Below are 9,625 nucleotides of genomic sequence, written 5' to 3' on the forward strand. Positions count from 1 at the left end.
TGGGATCTCACTATGTTGCTCAGGCTAGTCTGGAACTCTGTGCTCAAGCAATCCTCCTATCTCAGCCTCTAGAGTAACTATAAGCACCCACCACAATGCCTGGCTATTTTTGGACATGAGGCCTTGCTCTAGCTCAGGCTGATCTCAAACTCATGAGCTTCAGCAATCCACTTGCCTCAGTCTCCCAGAGTGCTGAGATTACAAGTGTGAGCCACGGTGCCCAGCCTTATGTTGGAGAATTTTATTTATATTGGAGTAATTTTATAATAAATACAAGTAATTTGAAAAGTTTTGATCAGTTTTCTCCTTATTACGTCAAAGTCAGTCGAGTTAATTCAACAATCAATGGCTTACCAGGTCTTAGACTCCTGCAGCTTTGGAAAAGTAGATAAATATTTCTTCCAAGATGGCCTCAGTTTCTCTCTGAATATTTCACCTGCTTAGGAAGTTGTATGTGTCCAGGTCCCTCTCCTTTAGTGCCTGTGTTAAGAAGCATCCATCCTGAATTTTTCTTCACTTTTTCTTTCTCTACTTCTAATTTGTAATAAAAAATATTTATCTGGTTTCCATTCATACAAGTTCTATTGCGGTGATAGAAGACAATCAGATAACAAAATTTACTTTATTGATTGTCACAAAAGTCTTAATGCAAGCTCTTGATGTACCTAAAGTCTAGAGCAGGAGATAGTGAAAATATCATAAAGCCTATGTTGTGGCTAATTTTTCCAATATTTAAGTCCATATATAAATAGTATTTAATGTTCAAACTAGGCTGATAAAATTAGGATTAGTCTAATGATAGTTGGACTCCTTTGTCTGTAAAATGACATAATAACAACAACTCTCTCATCAGTTTGCCGTAGCAATAAAATGAGACAACACAGAAGAGCTTTTCTGGTGTTGTGCCATAGTAAATACTCAGTACATATAGCTGTATTATAGTTATTATTTCTAGAAATTCAGCAGTTTAGTTTAGGCTGTATGTTGGTTGAAATAAAGGTGTCAGAGTTTAACCTGTTTTTGAGATTTAAAAAAAATGAGGAGAAAAAATATATATCTAAAAGTCAACTTTTGAAGTAGTGGTTTTTCCATCCTTCGCCGTTAATATTCCCCCTCTGGGCAGTATATAAGGTATTGACTTACATGTTCCAAGGGTACTTTATAGCATCCGTTGGTAACGTTTCGCTAATAAAGGTATTGCTTTACAAAAAGAAAGACTGACTTGAGGGAACATGAGAGGCAAAGTCATAAAGAAGAGCAGGTGACCCCCCATAAATCAAATAAGGGTGTTTGGTACATAACCATATGAAGAAATCATATTGAAAACTGTTAGTATGTCTAGGGCAAACAAGGACCCGAGGAGAGAGATGGCCTCTGCAAAGATTAAACAAGCCCCAATGCTGAGTCATACACTTTGCAATTCTGTCAAGCAGCACATAGTAACTTTTAAGGATGGCATCTTTATGAATGCCTTTATTGCAAAACAAAAATTTCTAGACTATCATCATGAAGGTACAAAGCACAAGGAATTAATAAAGTCTCCAATCCACGTGGGATCGTCAAACACGTCATCATAGTAAAATGATACCATGTGGGTAAGGTGCCCTGACAGCTTGGAGGAAGAAACCAAACTCTGCTCGGGGGTTCTGGCAAGGACTGCGTGGAGGAGGAGACACGGCATCAGGACAGGGAAGCACGAGCAGACATCGCCCAGCAGGGAATTAGGGTTTCTGGGAAAATTAATCTTTCTTAAACTCGCCCTACCCGTTGTCTTACGGTATTGTGGTCAAAGCTTCGTGAATATGGTCGTACTTGAACTGGATAAACACCATGTGGGGAGATACTGTATCCAAATTTTACAGGTTTTGAAATTGATGGTTATAAGTCACAAAGGCTCGAGTTTACGTAGTTAGCTAGAGGCAGATGTGACCTCTGAATCCACGATTGCATGACTCCATGTTTTTTCCACTTCAAAACACTGCCCTGAGGACATTCCAGGAACACATCTTGGACTGGCAAACTTATGGCATTTTGGAGAAAATGGCCAGTTGGAGAAAGAATAAGTAGGTCAGTGTCACAAGAACTTGTAGTTTGGGAAAGAGAAAAGATATGTAGCCAAATAGTAGAGTTAAAGGACACTTTCATGTTTTATTATCTTAAAAGTTTATTATTTAATTTTGTCATTTCAAGACAAGGTCTACTAGTTCTGTCATCAGGGGCTAGAGTACATTATAGCTCACTGCAACCTCAAACACTGGGGCTCACATGAGTCCCCAGTCTCAGCCTCCCTAGTAGTTGGGACTATGGGCATGTGCCACCACACCCAGCTAATTTTTTCTGTTATCGTTATGTTTCTGTTAAATATAATTTTCCTGTTATCTGTAGAGATGAGGTTCTCGCTCAGGCTGATCTCAAACTCCTGGCCTCAAGTGATCCTCCCACCTCAGCCTCCCAAGTGCTAGGGGTACAGGCGCGAGTCACTGTGCTGGGCCTCGGATTCTAATCTTTGTATTTCCGTCCATTGACTGTCTTATACAACCAACACTTTCTTCTCGTATCTGGCATACACATGTCATATCATCAAAACAATCTCATTTTTATAAGTTTATTCTCTTTCTCTTTTCTCTCATAGTCTCAGTATTATCTCTGCCTTCATAAAAGACTTGTCCTAATTATAGAAGTTTTTAATCCTCAAATTCAGATAAAAAATTCTTGGACTCCTTCTTGTTATCTTGAATTTAGGAATGAACTTTAAATGAGCCACTTATAGATGACCTGTAGCTTTTCTTCGCTTTTTTTTTTTTTTTAATTTTAAAATATTGAGGGTGGTACAAATATTTTTGTTACATAAAAAGCTTTTCTAATGCTTCAGCCAGTACTGTAAGTGTGCTCCTCACCTGGGTGGTGTTCATTGCCCCCTTTAGGTAGGATTTTACCCCTCCCTTCCACCTCCCTCTCCCCTTCTTGATTTCCAGTGACTTTTACTTCTTTCTGTGGCCATGTGTGCCCATTAGAGAGTACATATGGTGTTTGTTTTTCCATTCCTGAGATACTTCACTTAGGATACTAGTCTCCAGTTCCCTCCGATTTGCTTTAAAAGACATGAATTCATTTATTTTTATGCTTGAGTAGTACTTCCTGGTGTACTTATACCACATTTTGTTAATACAAAATTATTGTATTGATGAATTGAGGGAAACTTAAGTTTATTTCACTTCTTTCCAACTGTGGATTATGTTGCAATAAACCTTGGGGTGTAAGTGCTCTTTTGGTAAAATGACTTCTTTTCCTTTGTACGTACCCAGTAGTGGGATTGCTGGGTTGTATTTATTTCTTTGAGGGATCTCCACACTGTTTTCCATAAGCGGTTGTACTAAGTTGCAGTCCCACCAACAGTGTGTAAGTGTTCCTTTCTTTCTGACAGGGGTAAGCTGAGATCTCATTCTGGTTTTAATTTGCATTTCCCTGATGATTAGTGACGTTGCTAATCTGTAGCTTTTCATGTCTCTCCAGAGGTAACTTTCAAATTTGATTCAATATTCTGTTGAGAAGCATTCTGGTAAAATAAATAAATAAGTGTTCCATTTTATGTAAAGATGGTTTGGCCAGCTCTTGTCCTGATCTAGGCCGGTCATTAAAAGTCCCATGACATTGTTTTTGAAAGACTTGGAAGTGTTTAGTCTGGAGTTTTGGCCAACTTCCACATTAAGCCACTGGTTTCTGCCTCTTAGCTCCTCTCTGTGGCTTTTAATGGGATTCTTGGTTATTTTCTTAGACCTCTCTCTGGATGACGAGGAAACTCTCTTCAGTAATCAGGTACATGCACATTCTTGTCCTTGGTACTAAGATTTGAGCCAGCAGGTCAATAGATTTGGGATAATTCTACATAAGTTCTCTCACTCAAATAACTGGGGAGTCTCTGGGCATCTCCATGTTCCACTAATCTATTGCTATGTAACAAACCACTCCAAAACTTAGTGGGTTCAAACAATGGGGACATTTATTTTACTAACATTTCCGCATTTTAGGTGAGACTTGTGGAAACAAATGTGCCTGCTTTACTTGGCATCAATTGGATCAGCTCAGAGGCTGGAGCCTGGAATCACTTGATGGCTTGCTGTCCACGTGTGTCAGCCAGACGGGCTGGCTGTGAGCTGGGACCTCTGCAGGGGGCTGTGGTCAGGACCCCTGTACATGACGTTTCCATTGGCCACTTGGCTTTTTCACAGCTTAGCTGTTATGTTTAAGGATGAGTATTCTGATAATCAGGTTGATGTTGAATTTTCTCTGTTTAACTTAGCCTTAGAAACTGTAAATGCCACTTCTACAATATTCTATTCGTGTGGAGTGAGTTGTTTCATCCAATCCACATTCAAAGGGAAGGAATTTAGGTACCACTTTTTGAAAATAGATATGTTAAAGAATTTGCGTATGTATTTGAAAACGCTGCACCCACCTCATTGCCTCTATTGAAATGAGGAAAGGAAGCATCAGAGAGTGGCAGAGCTATGATTTGGTCCCAGCCTGATTCCAAATTAATTCCTTTTCTCAATAATTAAATACTATTCTAAGTGTACCTTTATGATAAAGAACCTTTACTATTTTGTCTAAATCAGGCATTGACAAGCCATGGTCTATGGGCCAAATCTAATGCATTGTTTGTTTTTGTAAGTAAAGTTGTACCAAGGCACAGCCATGTTTTTTTAATTTAATTTAATTTAATTTTTTAATTTATTTGTCCACTGTAGTTTATACTCAGTAATGGTAGCTGAATCGTTGTAATAGAGTCCTTGTGGACTGCAAATGCTTTACAGAGTTTGCCAACCCCTGCTTTAGATTGTCCCTCTATTGTACATATGATTTCTGGACTTGAGAAGATGGACAGCTGGCTTAATGCTAACTAAGTGGACAGCAGGGACCTAAACTGGTGGAACTCGAAAACTGACAACATTTTGTCCCAGGGCCAAAGCGTTTGCAGGCTTGTATGGTGTACACAAAGCTGCCTAATATGACAAGGAGGTCTATAAAAGCCATCACTACTCCCTGTTGTATCAGCCAGGGTGCAGAAGCACTTGAGATTTTTCCATAGAGATTTGACCTCATGCAATTTGGGGAGCTGGTTCAGCAGTTTATGGTTCTTTTCTTTTATATTCAATGCTATTGCCTGGAGTCATCACGATGGTCACACAGGAAAGCAAGAACTGACCAGGTGGAACAAGATGGACTAAAATCCATGAGGGTGAACTAGAGCCTCCAGGATGTGTCTATATAAAGATACATTAGAACTCTAATCATTCTGTTACTTCTTCTAAGTCTCCTGCTTTGGTAATGGGGGTGACCTGTAGGAGAAACTGGCAACTTGGTCATTTATTTACCTGGCCCAACAGTCAGAGATGGTGACGCAGGGCAGGTATGAAGCTGAATGTGCAGTTCCTGCATCTCAGATCCAGCTCCAACCTCCAGAGCAGTGGTTCTCAACCTTTCTCATGCTGTAAACCTTTAATACAGTCCAAAGGGGTTGCGACCCACAGATAGCGAACTGCTTCTCTAGAGAGTAAAAATAATGTGGTTGCTACCTCACTCCTATCTTCCAAATCTCATGCAAGATGCCTCTCACAACCCTCATGCACAAGAATCACATGAGGAAGGGAATCTGAGAAATGGAGGTCCAGCTTGGTTCAGACACCTGCCGTTTCACTAAAGCATAACGGAATACAGTGAGCTGCAGGGCTCATGGGAAGACTGTTGCGCAGACACTTCAGAATCCACGTACTCTGCCCAAACTGCCCCTCACCTGTGTTCTGTGCTCAGTGATGATGCCACATCAGTGACCCGGAAGTCTTTGCAGACTTCCCACTTCTTTAGCCCATCTGTGTCAAGTGGCCATGCCTTTGCTACTGCCTGAGTCCAGCCATTGCCACTCCCTATGAGATCACTGAAGTGACTTGTTGGGACTGTCCTGGCCCCTTCAATCACCCCACTGCTTTCTGAGTAGGCTGTCTAAAATGTAAGTCTCATAATGCCCTCCCCAAGTTATTTAATGTCTTCTTATATTATTCCAATTTAGCATGGTATACAAAGCCATTCATAATTTGAACAACCTCTTCTCTCTCCATTCTCCCACTTTTCGATCATGCCCTGGCCCAAATCCCCTTTTCACAGGTCGACTGACGTTTCACCTTCTTTCATATCCTTACAGTTTAGATATGCTATTTCATCTCTTTCCTTCCAGCTTCTGCACTTCCTGCACAACACATGTACTTTCCTCTCCAGAATATCTTGTATTCATTCTGGAGCTGTGTCTCCAGCCACTTCCATTTTCTCTGGGACCCTTCCGTAAGCCTTCTCCCCTTTGTTCCAATTTGGGCAGTGCTGTTTCTCTGTGTTCTTGTTAACCACAGGAGCCTTTGTTGTAACTGACTGTGGTTTATTAATAATAATAAGAATTATTACTATGGTATCTGGAGCTACAGAATATAAACTGTGTACCATATACAGTGTCAGAGTTTTACAGCCTCATTTAAGTCTTAGAGGAAACCCAGAAAGTGGGTGCTAACTCTGGCAAGAATTGATGTAGTTTGTCCACAGTTATATTCTTAATAAGAGAGGTTCAAACTTGACTTTTAACTATGTGTCCATTAGTTCCTTGAGCAGGGTCTAGTTAATAGGAGATACTCCTTAAATGTTTACAGTTTCAGTCAGAAAGAGGAAATAAATTTTTGAAATCTATTGTACATGGTATTGACAGTAGTTAATAATAATGGAATGTGTGTGTGTGTATATATATATATTTTTTTGAGACAGAGTCTCACTTTTTTGCCCTTGTTAGAGTGCCATGGTGTCACAGCTCACAGCAACCTCAAACTCTTGCGCTCAAGCAATTCTCTTGCCTCAGCCTCCCAAGTAAATGGGACTACAGGCTCTTGCCACAGTGCCTGGCTATTTTTTGAGATGAGGTCTCACTCTGGCTCAGACTGGTCTGGAACCTGTGAGCTCAGGTAATCCATCTACCTTGGCCTTCCAGAGTGCTAGGATTACAGGCGTGAGCCCTAGACTGTATATTTCAAAATGCGTAAGAGAGTAGATTTTAAATGTTCACATAACAAACAAATAAGTATGTGATGTAATATATATGTTAATTACCTTAATTTAAAAATTTATTACTACATATATATAAAAATCATATTGTATCCAATAAATATATACAACTATTATTTGTCAATAAAAAATAAAATTAAAAATTTTAATGAATGGATAAGTCGATGAATATGAATTTTAGTCTTTTAACATAATCCTTAGATTTTTAATGCCCTAAATCAGAAAATCAGCTTCTGATAATTTTAGTCTTTTTTTTTTAATTAAATCATAGCTGTGTACATTAATGCAGTCATGGGGTACAGTGTGCTGGTTTTCTATACAATTTGAAATACTTTCATCAAACTGGTTAACATAGCCTTCATGGCATCCTCTTAGTTATTGTGTTAAGACATTTATATTCTACATTTAGAAAGATTCACATGTACCCAGTAATTTTAGTCTTTGTGAGAACTTGGGAAAAGATATATTTTTGACAGGCAGGCCATTCAACTATCTTGGATTAAATCATATACTAAATTGTGTACTGCAAATCACATGAAAGCCCACCCTTCCAGAAAATGAGTATTTTGTTATTAAAACATCCTAAACGTTGACATTTACTGCCAATTCTGGCTGTTATTACATAATTCAAAGCTACATTGTGTGATGAATGGATAATGCAATGATTGACACTTTAGATATTATCAAAATATAAACTATATTGAAAAGTTTAAGAGCACAAAATTATAATTGAAAATGATAAAAATATAAATTAGAAAAATAAATCTTACATATACTATTGGAATGATAAAAAATAGGAAATCATTTTTCAACTAACTATTAGATTGTTTGAGTTGAAAAAGAATATATGCTGTAGAAATTTATAATTCTTTCCTGTCATTTAGTGCCAAAACCCTCCTTCTATAATTTGAGGAATTTGTAACTTACAAGTTGTGGTGGGAGGCACAGACTGCCTCGTACTAGAAAGGCGAAGACTTCTAGATCCTGCATTTGCACCTCTCTGTGGTATATGACCCAGAGTCTTTCAAGTGGTACAAGAAGCAGAGATGGTAGATTGAATGAAAAAACAATACTTTTCCTCCTCTTTAAACACAATGTATTACACGGAATACTTCACTCTGGTTACCAAAATTTGTGTGGTTTTTTTTCCCCTCACAAGAAAAAATTCTCCAATGGACACCAATGGCGGGGCGGGGGGTCGGGTCCTATAATTCAATTCAATTCTGACACTATCTACCTTGAGTTTGTGTCAGATCCCATTCCTCCCATCACTTCAGGTGCTGATCACAAGCCCCAGGTTGTGACCAATGCTTTTGACCAATTCTACCTATAATTTGGAGTTCCCATATAACCCCCTTCTGCAGTTCTGTTAATTTTCCAAAGCAGCTCACAGAATTCAGGGAAACATTTTATGATGTTTGCCCACTTATTATAAAGGATATTACAAAAGATACAGCCAGATGAAAGAGATGCAGAGGACAGGTCATGGAGGGAGGAGCTTCCATGACCTCTGGGTCTTTCACCCTCCTGGCACCTCTACTTGTTCACAATGCAGAAGCTGTCTGTACCCCGTCCTTCTGGGTTCTCATGGAGGCTTCACTATGTACGCATGATTGACTAAACCACTGGCCACTGGCAATCAACTCAACCTCAGCCTCCTTTCCTCCCCAGTGGGTGCAGGTGGGACAGAATGTTCCAAACCCCTAATGATATCCTTGGTTTCTCTGGCAACCAGGTCCCATTCAGAGGCTATCTAGGAGCCCACCAGAAGGCACTTCATTAGAACCAAAGATCCTCCTATCACCCAGGAAATCCCAAAGGATTTAGAAGTTCTGTGTCAGATGCTTCTATTACTCAGGAAACTGCCAGGATCTTAGGAGCTCTGTGTTGGGATTTGGGCTCAAAGACCAAATATTAGAACAAAAGATTCCCCTGGCACCCTAATCCACAGGGGTTTAGGAGCTCTGGTTCAGGAACCAGAGGTAGAAACTAAATATATATTTTGCAACATCAAAGTAGGGAATTCTCTGGAGGCAGCTGGCAGTTGCTATGAGCTTAATTTTCTTGATGCAGAACTGGCAGTGGTGTCAAGTGCATTGCTTCGTGATTTTGAAATGGTCTGAAATTATTTTTCAGATCAGTTCTCTGCCATGGTTTGACTGTTGTTTGGCTGTTTGCTTGTGAGGCTGATTCTTCATCCAATGATTCTATAAGCTTCTTATCCTTTCAACAAGACCTTTTTTTTTTCTTAACTTAATTTTTATTAAATCATAACTATACATTTATGGGGTACAATATGATGATTTGATATACAATGTGGAATTCTTAAATTAAACTGATTAACATAACCATGACCTCACTTATTTTTTTGTGGTGAGACATTTATAATTTACTCTTAGTTGTTTTGAAGTGTAACCTCGCATTGTGCACAGTAGGTGAGGCTAGCGACCTGTAGAAGACTGGAACTGAACCCTCACCTTTCACCACTACCAAAAATTGATTCTCACTGGATAAAAGATTTAAACAA

Source organism: Otolemur garnettii, unplaced genomic scaffold (assembly GCF_000181295.1).
Source record: "Otolemur garnettii isolate 467f Iridium unplaced genomic scaffold, OtoGar3 scaffold00111, whole genome shotgun sequence".
NCBI lineage: Eukaryota > Metazoa > Chordata > Mammalia > Primates > Galagidae > Otolemur > Otolemur garnettii.